The 15,850-nt window shown below is 47.0% G+C and overlaps 1 protein-coding gene across 2 annotated transcripts in view; it reads right to left on the bottom strand.

Moving 5' to 3' along the window:
• Positions 1-15,850, bottom strand: part of FBXO34 (F-box protein 34) — a 78,736-nt gene that overhangs the window by 25,370 nt on the left and 37,516 nt on the right. The window contains exon 2 of one of the 2 annotated variants that reach the window (XM_081951190.1): positions 3,639-3,717. The exons of the other annotated variant lie outside the window; for it this stretch is intronic. The gene's annotated coding sequence lies outside the window, so the exon portion shown is untranslated. The remainder of the gene's footprint in view (positions 1-3,638; positions 3,718-15,850) is intronic. 2 annotated transcript variants of the gene reach the window in all.

Below are 15,850 nucleotides of genomic sequence, written 5' to 3'. Positions count from 1 at the left end.
GGCTGTGTTTGATTGCCACCCGAGGATGTATTCACATTTAGCAGATGTTTTGGTTGGCACCCGATTTGTTCGTGGTCAGAAGCGTTCGTGACCCAAGGTTCTACTGTAGCTGGTTCACCTTCATGTTTTGGTCCCAATCAAGCAGCCTGGCATTACAAGGATATTCTAATCCTAAAGCAGATTGAATGGAAATACATTTTCTTTGATGCAGCGAAAAATCTTTTAGATTTTTATCACCCCTTTATTAATTTATAAATAACTCAAGATGACATAAATAGCCCTTCCTCCTCCTATTTTCCCTGCAACAACCCTGTGAGGTGGACTGAGAGACAGTGACTGGCTTGATATCACCCAATAGACTTTCACGCCTAAAGCAGGACTAGAACTCAATCTCCTGGTTTCTGGGTCAGCACCTTAATCACTATACCAAACTGGCTCTCTGACCAATACTTGGGGGGAGGGGGGGTGCAGACCATTTACAGCTGCCATCCACTATCAAAATAGCAGCTGCAATTCAATTAGAGGCTGAATTTTAGTAGAGGTTGGTTGATTGCTTTCCATAATACAGAATTAGTCATCCTTTAAATACCGCTGCAAGGAATAGTGAACATAGACTATGTTTTCTCTACAGGGAGTCCCCAGGTAAAGGACATCCAACTTATGGATAATCTGTAGTACAAAAAGGCTGCCCATTACTAAGAATGGCAAATGGCGTTCTTCCTCATGCTGACAAAGCGCTGAAGCCACGCAATCTTTTCAGGAACTGCTGAAGCCACATGTTTTTAATATACAGCCTGTTTTCAGCAATTCTTGGAAGCATTATGCTGCTTCAGTGCTTCGTCGGCTCAAGGACAATGCTAAACTCCCATTTTTGGTAATAAGCTGTCCATTTGCAAGTATGAATTCTGACTTACATACAAATTTGAGTTAAAAGATTGAGTTAGGAATGGAATTCGTTCTTAACCTGGGAACTAGCTGTGTTTCCATTATGCACACCACATGACATCACTGAGGAAAGGACCAAAACCCAGTCCTAACCCCAATGCCTTTGTCAAACACTTAGAGCAGTGATAGCTAACCTTTTTATCCTCGCGTGCTGAAAGCATGCTCATGCGTGCGACAGCACACGCACCAATGCCCACACCCAATGGAATGCGCACATGACACCCCCCGCATCATGCCGCCCTGCGAATGTGCACGCGACCACCACCACCCATGCTCCCAGCCCCCCACACACACATGTGCGCACGAACAACCCCCCCGTGCCCCATTTTTGGCCTAGAAGGCCTCCCTGAAGCTTCCTGGGACCAAAAACGGGACCAAAGACGAAGTTTAATTTTGCTAACGTTGGTTATTTTGAAAAAAAAGTTTTCTATCCAGTTATTTATCCCTAACCAATCAATCCTTTGGATAGATACACTGGAGGGACTCTTAAACGTCTGAAAGGAAAGCCTGAACCTGTTTGACATAAACAAGAAAATGTTTCAGGAACAATTTATGCAGCTTGGAAAACTGAGCAAAATAAAAAGACCCTAAGTGAATCTGAGGCAGCCATGTAGCAAAGAAATAGAGACTGGCTTTATTCCCTTAAAATCAACCTCCATTTCCAGCACACAACCATGTGGCTTTTTAGTGAGGGGAATGAATGAAAAAGCATCATTCCTGATGCAGACGAATCATCATTTCTCTGGATGGGATTGCTGTGGCACCTTAGCTTCAGGTTTGCCTCCTTCACCAATAAAGAGAAAAGCTCAAATAATTCATAGCCAATGGGGAGCTCTTTGGAGGCAGACACTTGCGTTGTTATAACAGGAGGAAAATCTATGGCCTTACAGATACTTTTAAACAACAGCTCTTAGCAGCCCCAATCAATATGGATAACTGTGAGGGATGGTAGCATTTGTAGTGTAACAGTATCTGGATAGCTACAGATCCACTACTCCTTTTTAATACATTCCCTATTTTATCTTTCTTGAGTAAGGAAATACATGATACGCGACTTCAGGACAGACGTGCCCAAGTACTTTCTCTTTTGTTCACACTCAGAAGAATTTTGCCAATTTACTTTCCCAGCTGCCTACACATAATCTGTGGGGCGCATCAGTGGTCCAAAAATAAACTGCAACAACTTGGTAACACACCAAGACACAAAAATATTAAACGTCCTTCTGGTTTACAGATGCTCTCCTTGGTATGCCAGATGAGATTCTACATTCATGAAAGCCAGTAATCAAACAATTAATATCAACTTGTATGAACAATCAATGCCACTGCTTACTAATAGCTGCCAGGTGTGTTCAAGACTTACGGCATCAACACCTCTTAATTCCAACAAGTTACAGAGCAACTTTCTTGCACAAAATATGGAACACTTCAAACAGCTCCTTCTGATCACCTGGCAACATCATCTCAGGACAAGCAATGGTAGCTTTGTTTAAGCAGTAAATGAATCTCGTTGAGGTCAGTTTCTCCTATGTTCCAATAATGCCATAATTACAGAGAAACTAAGCATTGAGAAGCACCTTTGCACTAAGAGCATCTGGAGAAGCAGAGATCCATTCATTCATTCATTCACAGTTAGCAGACTGATTAGAAGGTGAGAAAGTCAGTGCAAGAAAATCCTGCAGACAGGTGACGAAAACCTGCTGTGTATGTGCACACACCTTTGGTCTCTCGGGAGACTTCAGTTGTTTCATTTATTTCTCACAGCAGCATCCCTGTTCTGAACTCTAGCAAAATGCTTAGAATACCCCTGGGCCACCACTTCCCAACATTGGCTGGTTTTATTTCGTTATTTTTTTTTAAAGCAAATGCAAATGTAACCACAAAGAAGTTTTTATTTTAATACCAAAAATGGATAACAGTGGGGAAAATGCCATGCTTACTCAGTTCTCTTCATGCACCATCCTAAATCAAGATATTAATACATTTCTGAGATGGCCCTCATCAAGAAAACCATATGAACACACGTACACATGGAAAAGAACTGCTGTAATTTGATAGCTGATTTTGACAGCTAGAGATGTATTTAGACCTCTCTTAAAACTTGCTGCAGCTTTGCTGGAAGTGTAGTGTTGTTGCCTGCCAAACATATATGGCCTTCCTAGCAGTTCTTACTTCTCCTGCAATTATGAGATGTGCTCCCTCATCTCATCTTCTTAACAGCATCCTCTCAGACATAATAGTGATTCTAGTGTAACTCTTGCTCAAAAAGTCTTACAGATAATAAGCATTTGTTTAACCATGCCCTGATTTCTCTCCTTTCTAAACTATACTTGCCTTGTAGCCCTGTACGATGCTTTAAAGCTTGGACACAACACAGAAACAATCTCTGAAACCTCACACACAAACCCTGCATCCCTACTTATACATCATACTTAAGACAAAAGTGCAATCAGTAAACCAGCAGCAAATGGTGGGGTTTGCTGCCCTAAAACAAACCATGGCTTATTCATTAGATCTTTTTACGTCATAAGAAATGGATCACGTTATGATGTAGCATATTTCCAGTTTTGGAGGAATCACTGCACAGGCTAGGACAGATTCTATTCTCCAACCCCAAGGAGGCAATAAGAAATTAATTTGAACTGTTCACAGACACATTTTTTTGGGGGGGGGAGGGCAAATTTGAGGACTACCTTCAGAAAGCAGCCCCTCTGCGCAGTTTCAGACATCACAGCACCCGCAGTGTTTTATATAATCCTTTGAAGGGCATTTCTGAAAGGCAAATAGGGAAGGGATGAAGTTATAGGCAATTAGCAGACACTGAACTTTTTTTATCTTAATAAAAAAACGTAGCATTCAAGTTACAGGGAACGAGAACAAATGCAGTAAGGGGGGTGGCAGAGGGAACGTTGTGACTAAATTCTCTGGAGGACACAGAGACTGACAATGTAAATCAAGGTGCCTTCTCCAATCTGGTGCCTTTTGGACATATCAAGCAACCTGGCCTTTCATTTACAACGTATCTGCAAGGTACCACATTGATCATAGCTAAGATTAAAGACACATTGATAGAGAGAGAGATGCTTAATGTCTGGCATCTACACAGCCTCAATTCAAAACTACCAATGAGAGGAATCCCTGAGCACAGCAATCCAACTGCCTATCAAAATACCTAGCATTTGGACAAAATACTCGAAAAATTAGAATATTGCGCAAAAGTTCATTTATTTCAGTCTTTGAGTATTCAGTATTTATTTCACTTTTGCATCTCATTTGGAAACCGATGGAGGATGAATGGAGAGGCCAATCAAGCACAGTAATCCCATGGTCATTGAACCAGTTTTTGGTGCTTTTGGCAAAAGTTGCTCTCATCAGAAAAGAGGACTTTGGACCAAGGGGCAACAGGACTTTGGACCACTGTCCTTCATTAAGACAAGGGTCAACACAGCCATCTACCAGGAGATTTTGGAGCACTTCATGCTTCCTTCTGCAGACGAGCTTTATGGGGATGCTGACTTCATTTTCCAGCTGCCCACACTGCCAAAAGCACCAAAACCTGGTTCAATGACTGTGGGATTACTGTGCTTGATTGGCCAGCAAACTCGCCTGACCTGAACCTCATAGAGAATCTATGGGGCATTGCCAAGAGAAAGATGAGAGACATAAGACCGAACAATGCAGAAGAGCTGAAGGCCGCTATTGAAGCATCCTGGTCTTCCATAAAACCTCAGCAATGCCACAGGCTGATAGCTTCCATGCCACGCCGCACTGAGGCAGTAATTACTGCAAAAGGGGCCCAAACCAAGTACTGAGTACATATGCACGCTTATACTTTTCAGAGGTCCGATATTGTTTTATGTACAATCCTTGTTTTATTGATTGCATGTAATATTCTAATTTTCTGAGATGGTGGATTTGGGGTTTTCAAGAGCTGTACGCAATAATCATCACAATTATGACAAATCACGGCTTGAACTATCTTGCTTTGCATGTAATGAGTCTTATGTCATATATTAGTTTCACCTTTTAAGTTGCATTACTGAAATAAATGAACTTTTGCACGATATTCTAATATTTCGAGTTTCACCTGTATAAACAAAAGAGGTAAATGTTAAAAAAAAATGCTACTGCAATACAGGGATTTTCCTTGTACAAAGTAAGACAATTTATCCATGAAACTCAAGTGCTACTACGGTAGCATTAATATAACATCCCTTCATGGTTGATTGGGAGCCATTCAGAATTGGTTAGAAGATAGGCAACTCTATAAATGCTAACAGAGTTGGAAGGGATCTTGGAGGTTTTCTAGTTCAAACCCCTGCTCGAGTAGAAGACCCTGTACCATTTCAGATAAATGATTGTCCAATCTCTTCTTAAAAGTCTCTAGAGATGGAGCACTCACAGCTTCTAGAGGCAAGTCATTCCACTTATTGTTCTAGTTGTCAAGAAATTTCTCCTTAATTTTAGGTTGTTTCTTTCCTTGATTATTTTCATTGCTTCTTGTTCTGCCTTCAGATGCTTTGGAGAATAGATTACTCCTTTTTTCTTTGTAGCAACCCCTTAGATATTGGAACATTGCTATCAAGTCACCCCAATCCTTCTTTTCACTAGACTAGACACACCCAATTCCTGCAACATTCTTCATGTTTTATTCTCCAGTCTCCTAATCATCTTTGTTGCTCTTCTTTGCACTCTTTCTAGAGTTTCAACATCTTTCTTATATCACGGCAACCAAAACTGGATGCAATATTCCAAATGTGGTCTTACCAAGGCATTATAAAGTGGTATTAACACTACACATGATTTTTTAAAAATAGTATTTTAAATAAATAAAAAGATAATAATGGCTTTGGATAACAGGTACCTTAATTCCTAGCCAGAAGGGGCGTTAGTCCTACCTGAGACGCCCATTCTCATAGGTAGGGAGGAGCAGACAGGATTGGGTATTGTTGTTGTCTTCTGCCTAGAGACTGAGCCAGTCATCTTTTTTTGGTGATGCCCCTCTACTGGGGCCTTCCCCCAGTTTTGGGTGAAGGGGTGGAGTTGTCGAGGCCTGTGACCTGTGAAATGGCAGTTGGTCTTACCTGAACTGCTATTTTCAGGGCTGGGACAGAAGGCTCCAGTAGAGGTATTAACACGCCCAAATGTCCACGAGACTGGGATGAAGCTGAAGCCACACCTCTGTGCTCCACCCTTGATTTCAAGTTCATCGAAGTTAGCTCCCCCAAGACCTGAAAACAAGGCACAAAGGAGAATTCCCTCCACCACAGCTAGACTAACTAACCTAGGGCGGGAACTGGAACCCCCTGTCCCAGCCCCGAAAATAGCAGTTCAGGTAAGACCAACTGCTATTTTCCAGAGTGAGGGACAGGAGGCTCCAGTAGAGGGACCTACCAAAGCTAAGTTCCATGGGGGTGGGAAAACTATTGATCTGCAATGACCTGCTGTAGCACCCTATACCTGAACGCCTCATCAGCCGATGCGAACGCATCCAACCTGTAATGCCAAATAAACGGCGATGGTGAGGCCCATGTTGCCGCTCTGCAAATGTCGCCTATCGGAGCCTGCGAGGCCCAAGCTGCCAAAGTGGCAGAGCTCCTTATCGAATATGCCATAAAACCCACCGGCACAGGCAACCTCTAGGCCTTGTATGACAGGGCAATAGCCAAGCGGATCCACCGACTAATGGCGGAAGACGTAACCCTCTTACCCAGCGATGAAGGTTGAAGGATAGAAATAGCGCCTCGACCTCCGGAAGGAGGCCATCCACTTCAAATATATACACAGGGCCCACCAAACATCCTACCTGTGCCACTGCTGTTCCCGTTCCCTAACCGGATCCGGACAGAAGTCCGGAAGTACAACCTCCTGGGAACAATGGAACATAGAATTCACCTTTGGCATAAAAACCGGATCTAACCTCAACACAACCCTGTTGCTGTGGAACACGCACAAATTCTCCCTGAAGGAAAGTGCCCCCAACTCTGACACTCGTCTAGCCGACATGATAGCCACTATAAACACCACCTTAAGAGTCAGGAGCTTCAGGCTAACTGTCCTCAACGGCTCAAAGGCTTCAGCCATGAGGGCCCGCAACACAGTAGGGAGGTTCCATGTGGGAAACCTATGAATCACTGGAGGGCGTAAGTTGGAGACCCTCCCGAATAAACCTCTTAACAATGGGTAATTGGGTGAGGGAAATAGAACCTTTGCCTGGAAGAACAGTAGCCAGGGTAGCCAGCTGCCTACGCACTGTGCCTATGGAAAGCCCACTATCCAACCCATCTTGGACGAAGTCCAGTACCTGTGGAACTGAGGCCCTTGTGGGCACCACCTGGACAGCCTGGCACCAGGTCACGAAGGAAATCCATGTGGAATCATAAATCCTTGTAGTGGATTGTTTGCATGAGCCTCTATGGTCCGAATCACACGTGCCGACAAGTGAACCCCTCTCAGGTGCTCCCGCTCAATCTCCACATGTCTAGTTGCAGCCAGTGTGGCTCTGGGTGAACTAACCTCCCCGGGTGCAACTCTATCTCCCTCTCCGTAATCCGCCAAGGAGGCCGGACGACAGGGTCATGAGATCCGCAAACCAGGCCCTCCATGGCCAATACGGTGACACCAGGATCAGCTCTGTCTGTTCCCTGACTAGCTTCTGAATTACCCCGGGAATGAGGGGGAGGGGAGGAAAAGCGTACAACAGCCCATCTGGCCACCTCATGCGAAGTGCATCAACCCCCTCCGTTCCCCGTGTTGGGAACCAAGAAAAGAACCAGGGAAGCTGTGCGTTGCCCGGAGTGGCGAAGAGGTCCACCATCGGTCGCCCAAACCTCTGGCAGATGCTTTGAAACAGCTCCAGGGAGAGGCTCCACTCTCCATTGTCCAACGTCTCTCGACTCAACCAGTTGGCCTGATGGTTGTCGACCCCCGTGATGTGCTCCGCCTGGATCAACCACAGGTGTCTCTGCACCGTTTCCCTGTGACATCGCCTTGGCGTGCAGTGCCTTGGAAACATGTGCCGCCTTGCCAATTGATGTGGGCCTTGGCCGCCATGTTGTCAGTGAGAACCAGTATATGATGATCGTCGACGGAGACCCGAAAGTGTCGAAGCGCCAGATGGATTTCCCGGAGCTCCAACCAGTTGATATTGTGTCGGAGCTCCAGCCATGACCACCGACCCTGCGCCAACTGAGACCCAGGGTCGCCCCCCAGCCAAACAGGCTGGTGTCCATGGTTAGGACGAAGCACTCCTGGTCGCTGAAGTCACACCCTTGGAGCAAGGCTGGAGACAGCCACCGCTTGAGAGAGAATCAGTACCTGAGGGGTGGCCTCGACCTTGGCCGGCTGGAATGGTAGGAGTCGCCACTGCAAAGTCCTGGCGTGCAACCGCGCCCACGGCACTAACTCGATGCAGGATATGAACTTCCCCAACAAGCTGGAGAGAAGGGCTATGGGAACATAATGGTCCCTGCGGACCTGCTTAACCATTTCAACCAAAGTGGAACTGCGGTCCGGGAAGAGTAAAACCTTCCCTGAGCAGGAATCTATAACCGCCCCTAGATGGAGGATCCTAGTGGATGGGAAAAGAGAACTTTTCTCAAAGTTAACAGAAAAACCTAACCATTGTAGGGTGACTATGACCTGCATAAGGTCCACCCTCGTCTGACTCGGGGATGTTCCCTGAACGAGAATGTCATCCAGGTAGCAATGTAGTCTAATCAGAAACGCCCTTAGGTATGCCGCCACTACCACCAGCACCTTGGTGAAAACCCTGGGTGCGGACTACAACCCAAATGGCAGGGCCCTATATTGCTAATGGCATCCCAGGTAGGAGAACCGAAGGAAGCGCCTATGATCTGGGAATATGGGGATATGGAGGTAAGCCTCCGTAAGATTTACAGATGCCATGTAATCCCCCTCCCGAACCTCTGCCAAAATGGACTTAAGGAAAGCCGGATCTAATCAGGGAAGGGGAGACGAGGCAGTTCGCAGAAGCGGATGGAGGGCGTGCCTGGGAGGAGCTGGCTCTAGGGGTCTTGCCTTGATCTAATGCTAAGGACCGAGTAGCCTGTTGCTGCAAACCAGCCGCAATTCCTGAGGAGATGGCCCTATCAATAAGATTCTGCAATCCTTTTGGGAGATTGTCCACATCCAAAGAGTCCCAGCCAGAATTCTCTGGATCTTGAGCTAGCCCAGCCTGGGGAGCCAGGATAGGCCTAGGCAAGGCCTGATCTCCCGTGGGCTCCACGTGGACACAGGAATCTTCCATGTCCATATCCTGGACTTCCCGGGAAACAGGAGGAGAGGGGGAAACTTCCCCCCGAAACCTCCCCAGGGAATCTGGAGAGCCTGGGAGGGGGAGGCTCACCCCCCAGAGGAGATCTAGATCAGGAGGGAGAGGCACTGAGCCTGCCCTGCAGGGCTCTCAATTTCTTAGCCCTGGAAATGGTCTTTGAAATTGCCTTATGTCTCCTTAGTTCATCCCTCTGTGTAGCACGAGAGGGGTGAGAGGCAGCAGCAGCTTTTGAGCTCTGGCAGAGGCAGTGGGGCACTGCCTGGAAGATGGGCCGTCCCCAGGGGAAGATAGGGGTGAAGGGGACCTTCCCACCTCCTCCACCATCTTTGCCACGTGGCAGTACTCACCCTCCTTATGAAGCCTCTTCACTCCCTCTCTTCAGCTGCAACAGGCAAAGGAGAAATTAGGCAGGAACAATGCTGCTTTTCCCCCATCTAGGCAGCCCCTGCATCAACGCCAAGAAACAGCATGCCTGGGGGCTGCTTCCAAGGCTTGCCTCGGCTCCAGACGCCCATGCACCTTCTCGCCGCTCTGTGGCGCGCCCACAGCCTCCAAAAGCCTCTACGCGCACTTGCTAGCGCTCTGGGATCGCCGCAACTCGAATCCAGCTGCCGAAGACTTCAGCCAGCAAAGCAGAGCAACGGGAGGCCATTGGGCTGGAAATCCCGAGCCCACAAGCCTCCCGATCGCTCAGGACCTGGGGACCGACCCCACATGTTCAGTGGAGCCGGAATGGCTGCCGCACCAGCTACCGAGTTCTCCAGTCCCCAACAGTTTAAAGTAATCTCTCTGGTGGCCAGTAATAGGAACCACGCAGAGATACTTACTGGCAAGAGGAGGGAGCTTCTTTCCAGAGGCCGCAGTGGCAAGGAGGATATTAAGTAGAGGATATTAATCAAGAAAAAAATTATTTATGTCTCGTTTTTTGGCCGGACTGAGATGAACTAGAAATCAAGGATGGAGCACAGAGGCGTGGCTTCAGCTTCATCCCAGGCTCGTGGCAGGACCAGATGGACTTAAGGATGGGGTTGGCTGCTCCTCCCTACCTAAGAGAATGGTCTCAGGCAGGACCGTTTAAAACTAGCACCCACCGCGGCTCCACTAAAAAGGCAGAAACCGCAGCGAAAAGCTAACAGGACGACTATCCATATTCAGTTAGCCATCACTTAAAGAAAAATTCAATCCAAAAATTAAAAAAAATATAAAAAAAAATACCTGTGGAAGAAATCTAGGTCACAGAGAAACAATTTATACGTCTCAACAGCCAGTCGGCTGAGCCAAAAACTGGGAAAAGGTCCCAGTAGAAAAAAAAGATGATTGGCTCAGTCTCCAGGCAGAAGACAACAGCAATACCCAATCCTGGCTGCTCCTCTCTATCACTATGGAGAATTACAGGGGTAGGTTCCACAACTTTTGGAGGACATTAAATTGGTGAAGACTATAGCGCTTAACAATAGCACTTACTTATATACCACTTCATAGTGCTTTTACAGCCCTCTCTAAGCAGTTTACAGAGTCAGCCTATTATCCCCAACAATCTGGGTCCTCATTTTATCCACCTCGCAAGGATGGAAGGCTGAGTCAACCTTGAGCCTCGTGAGATTTGAACTGCCAAATTGCAGGCAGCCGGCAGGCAGCATAAGTAGCCTGCAGTACTACCCTCTGAACACTGTGCCACCTCAGCTCAGGTGGTGCAGTATAATGAACTCTTAATAAAATAGGAATAATAATTAAGCAGGCACTTTGGGATCAAGTCCAGCTTTTGAAGTTTTATTTATTTGATTCCTTTCATTCAGGGCCTCAAAGCAGGATACATGGAACGTCCTCCTTCCATGTGAAGTAAGGTTAGGCTGAAAGAGGGTAATTGGCCCAAAGGGAAAAATATCATGCCAAAGTTCACCTCAGTCAGGTTCCTGGACATTAACTTGTTCAGCCTCCTTCAGTAAATATGGAGCCTTCCAAGTATAACGTACATCTCATAATTCTCCCATCAACATAGTCTTTATAAATAGGTAGCCTTGTATAGCAGTTTAAAGTGCTGGAGTACAGACATGGAAATCAAGAAATCAATACTGAGGGCACAAGAACTTACTAAGTAACTTTGGGTCAGCCTCTCTCTTAATCCAACCTACTTCAAAGGGCAACTGGGCCCCACATTGGAGGGGAAGTAATGTTCAAGTTATTGTAGAGAAATAAATATTCCCTGTCTTGCACTCAATCAGGAGAATGCTGAACCTAACAAAAACATAGAATATTAAGTTAAGTTTACTCCTACCTCACCTTTAAATTGCCCTGGAATCCTATGTGCACTTGGCACCCTAAAGAATTACAACAGGCAGGGCCTGGCATTCAAAGTCAGAAATTAGATCTGGACAAATTTTTGTTTATTTTTATTACAGCAGTCCCAGCCCATCCTTTTTGCAGTCAGGCCAGTTAACAATGGAGTACTTGTGCTTATTCCAGATCTGAAGGCAAAACTGGAATCCTAAATTCTGTCTGGACATGTTGGATATCAGCTGGGCAATGTTCCTAAAGCACAATACGAAGATCGGGGGGGGGGGGGGGGGGAACAGGCAACCTGTTTTAGTATCTCAGAAACTGTAGACAACAAAAAACATGGGATGTTTTCACATGGTTATTGTGAAATGGTGTGTGGGATCTTGTTTATATGCCCTGTAAGGCAAAAGGGCAGGAAGACCCGGAAGTGCACAATCCCTTTGTGAGTTAGACATGCAGTCAAAGCAAACAGGAGCTTGAGAGGTAGGCCAGAAGGGCCAATAAAAGTATTTCCTTTGCCCAATCTCATTGCCTGTTCCAAAAGCCCTGCACTTTCTGGAGTTAGCATTCACAAAAATTATCTAATATGTAGAGAAGTACAGGTGGTCCTCATTTAGCAACTACCTCAGACGGTGACTCTTCAGGTTACAAAAGTGACGACAAAGTAACTTTGCAAACCAATCCTTGCATTTATGATCTTTGCAGTCCGTAAAGCAAAAAAAAAAAAAAAAGCTGAAGTAAGATCAAAAGCACAACTGCGGTTTCATTTAGTGACTATTTTGCTTAACGAACAAGTTGCTGGTAATAAATAGAATATTGGGATTAGATAAGAAGTCAAAGATGGGGTCATAAAAGAAAGCTAGAGAATCCTGGACCCGTCGTGGCTAAGGTGGGGCCTTTGAACAGGTTCAGTTGGCGTGCCAATTGTGTCCTTTCCTGGCCTAGGAGATTTTGCTCACCATCATTCACCCTTTAGTCACCTTCCAGTTGAATTACTGCAATGCAAGATATGTCAGCATGCCCTTCAAAACAACCCAGAAGTTATGACTGGGTCCAGCAAGCAGTGTCATGTGCAGTTTTGGGCACCTCACATTTTGTCCATGTTACCCCACTGTTCTATCACCTTTAAAGATTTAAATGGCATAGGGCAGTGATGGCTAACCTTTTTCTCCTCGCGTGACGAAATTGCGGGCACGCATGCAACAGCACGCATGTGCATGGCCACATTCATAATGCAATGTGCCCTGCTCCCCCTGCCCATGCACACATGAACCCCCTGTGTGACCCCTGCCCCCTGCGCTCCCCCCACGCATGCGCGCTCCCCGCTCCTTGTGCCCTGTTTGGGGCCTAGCAGGCCTCCCTGAAGCCTCCTGGGACCAAAAACAGGAAGCGGGGGGGGGAGCCACACACACACACACACACACACACACGCTCTCCCCCGCACATACATTCACATCTCTTGCATGCATAGTAGAGATCCAAAAACCAGCTTGTTGGCTGGAGGCGTGCACGCATGCATAGAAGAGCTAAGCTTGTGCGATGGCTCACGTGCCCACAGGCTCACCGGCATAGGATACCTACCTGCCTGCCCTACCAGTTTATAGACGGGGTAGGCATGCTCCAAATCCCTTTGCTTAGCTATTGCTATCTGGTATGACCTCAATGAGTTGCCTTTTCTATGGCTGCAATCCAATTCTATAGAACAGCCTCTCCCCTGAAATTCAGAGTGAGGCTCTTGCCTCACTAGTCTTTGGTAAAGCTGTGAGAAGATCTGACTCTTTGCCAGACACTGGACTAGGATAGACGTGAACTCTGCAAATGCCAAGCATAAATGTAGAATTTGCGGGACAAATAGCTCTTTCAATCAAAATAGAAGAAACTGCTATTCTAACCATGGCACATCTCTTCTTGTTGTTGTTAGTTGCGAAGTCGTATCTGACCCATCGTAACCCCATGGACAACATTCCTCTAGGCCTTCCTGTCCTCTACCATCCTCAGGAGTCCATTTAAGCTCAAGCTGACTGCTTCGGTGACTCCATCCAGCCACCTCATTCTCTGTCGTCCCCCTTCTTCTTTTGCCATCAATCTTTCCCAGCATTAGGCTCTCCTCCAATGAGTCCTTCCTTCTCATTAGGTGGCCAAAGTATTTGAGTTTCATCTTCAGGATCTGGCCTTCTAAAGAGCAGTCAGGTTTGATCTCCTCTAGAACTGACCGGTTTCTTTATCTTGCAGTCCAAGAGACTCACAGTAGTCTCTTCCAGCACCATAGTTCAAAGTCCTCAATTCTTTGGCGCTCAGCCCTTCTTATGGTCCAACTTTCACAACCATACATTGCAAGTGGGAAAACCACAGCCTTGACTATATGCACTTTTATTGGCAGGGTGAGGTCTCTGCTTTTTAGTATGCTTAGGTTTAGGTTTAGTTTATTGGACTTATATGCCACCCTTCTCCCAAAGAACTCAGGGCGGCATACAACAAAAATACATATTACAAAAGTTAAAAGAAAGATTAAATATAATATCCAAAAAACCCAACAGACATTTACAATGAGTTTAGAAATTAAATTAAAATTAACAATTAAAATTAATAATTTGTTTTATTCAGGCCAGGCCGGCTTGCTGGAAAAGCCAACTTTTTAGGGTGCGCCGGAAGGACCAAAGGTCAGGAATTATGCGAAGCTCCGGGGGCAGCTCATTCCAAAGGGAAGGCGCTTCCACAGAGAAGGCTCTGCCCCTGGGGGTCACCAGCTGACACTGCCTGGCTGACGGAACCCTGAGGAGGCCAACTCTGTGGGATCGTACTGGACGGTGGGAGGCTACCGGTGGCAGTAGGTGGTCTCGCAAGTACCCTAGGCCTAAGCCATGGAGCGCTTTAAAGATCATAATTAACACCTTGAATCTCACCTGGAAAACAACCTGCAACCAGTGCAGGCTGCCTAAAAGGGGTGTAACATGGGAGCATCTAGGTACCCCATGACAACCCGCGTGGCCGCATTCTGGACCAGCTGAAGCCTCCGGGTGCTCTTCAAGGGCAGCCCCAGGTAGAGAGCGTTACAGTAGTCCAGGCGAGAAAGGACAAGGGTGTGAGTGACTGTGCACAGAGCATCCAGGAAGGGGTGCAACTGGCGTACCAGGCGAACCTGGTAAAAGGCTCTCCTAGTCACAGCCGTCAGGTGTTCTTCTAAACTAAGCTGCGTATCCAGGAGGACTCCCAGATTGCAGGCCTCTCTGAGGGGGCTAAAATTTCTCCCCCTATCATCAAAGATGGTACAAGATGCACAAATCAGGATGACAGGAACCACAGCCACTCAGTCTTGGAGGGATTGAGCTTGAGCCTGTTTGTCCCCATCCAGATCCGTACAGCTTCCAGGCATCGGAACATCACGTCAAGGGCATCGTTTGGGTGGTTTGGGTTAGAGATGAAAAGTTGGGTATCATCAGTGTATTGATGATACCATACCCCAAAACCACAGATAATCTCGCCCAGCAGTTTCATGTATATGTTGAACAGGAGGGGTGAGAGAACCGACCCCTGGGGCACCCCACAAGTGAGGCGCCTCGGGGTCGATCTCTGCCCTCCAGTCACCACGAACTGCGATCGATCCGACAGGTAGGAGAACCACCGCAAAACGGTGCCCCTCACTCCCAATCCCCCAAGCCGTCGCAGTAGGATACCATGGTCGATGGTATCGAAAGCCGCCGAGAGGTCTAATAGGACCAGGACAGAGGAACAACCCCTGTCCCGGGCCCGACAGAGATCATCAACCAATGCGACCAATGCTGTCTCCATGCTGTACCCGGGCCTGAAACCCGACTGAAACGGATCCAGATAGGCAGCTTCGTCCAGGTATTGGGGAAGCTGACATGCTACTATGCTCTCAACAACCTTCGCTACAAAGCGAAGGTTGGAGACCAGACGATAGTTGGCTAAAGAGGCTGGGTCCAGGGAAGGCTTTTTAAGGAGGGGCCTCACCACCGCCTCCTTCAAGGCGGTGGGAAAGAACCCCTCTCTCAATGAAGCGTTGGTAATCGCCTGGAGCCAGCCTCGTGTCACCTCCCGGGAAGGCGAAACTAACCAAGAGGGACACGGGTCCAGCACACAAGTGGCAGCACTGAGTCTCCCCATAATCCTGTCCATGCCCTTGGGGATCACCGGGTCAAACTCATCCCAGATAGTTTCCACAAGATTCATCCACGTCGACTCGCCCGAATCTACCCAGTCAGAGTCCAAGCCTGTCCAAATCTGAGCGATTTTATCCTGCAGATATTGAACAAATTCCTCAGCCCTACCCTGCAAGGGGTCTTCCCCAGTTCCTTGATTAAGCAAGGAGCG

This window comes from Natrix helvetica (assembly GCF_964273705.1).
Source record: "Natrix helvetica genome assembly, chromosome: 1".
Taxonomy (NCBI): domain Eukaryota; kingdom Metazoa; phylum Chordata; class Lepidosauria; order Squamata; family Natricidae; genus Natrix; species Natrix helvetica.
Note: the sequence above shows the minus strand (reverse complement) of the source record. Positions and strands in the feature narration are given on the sequence as shown.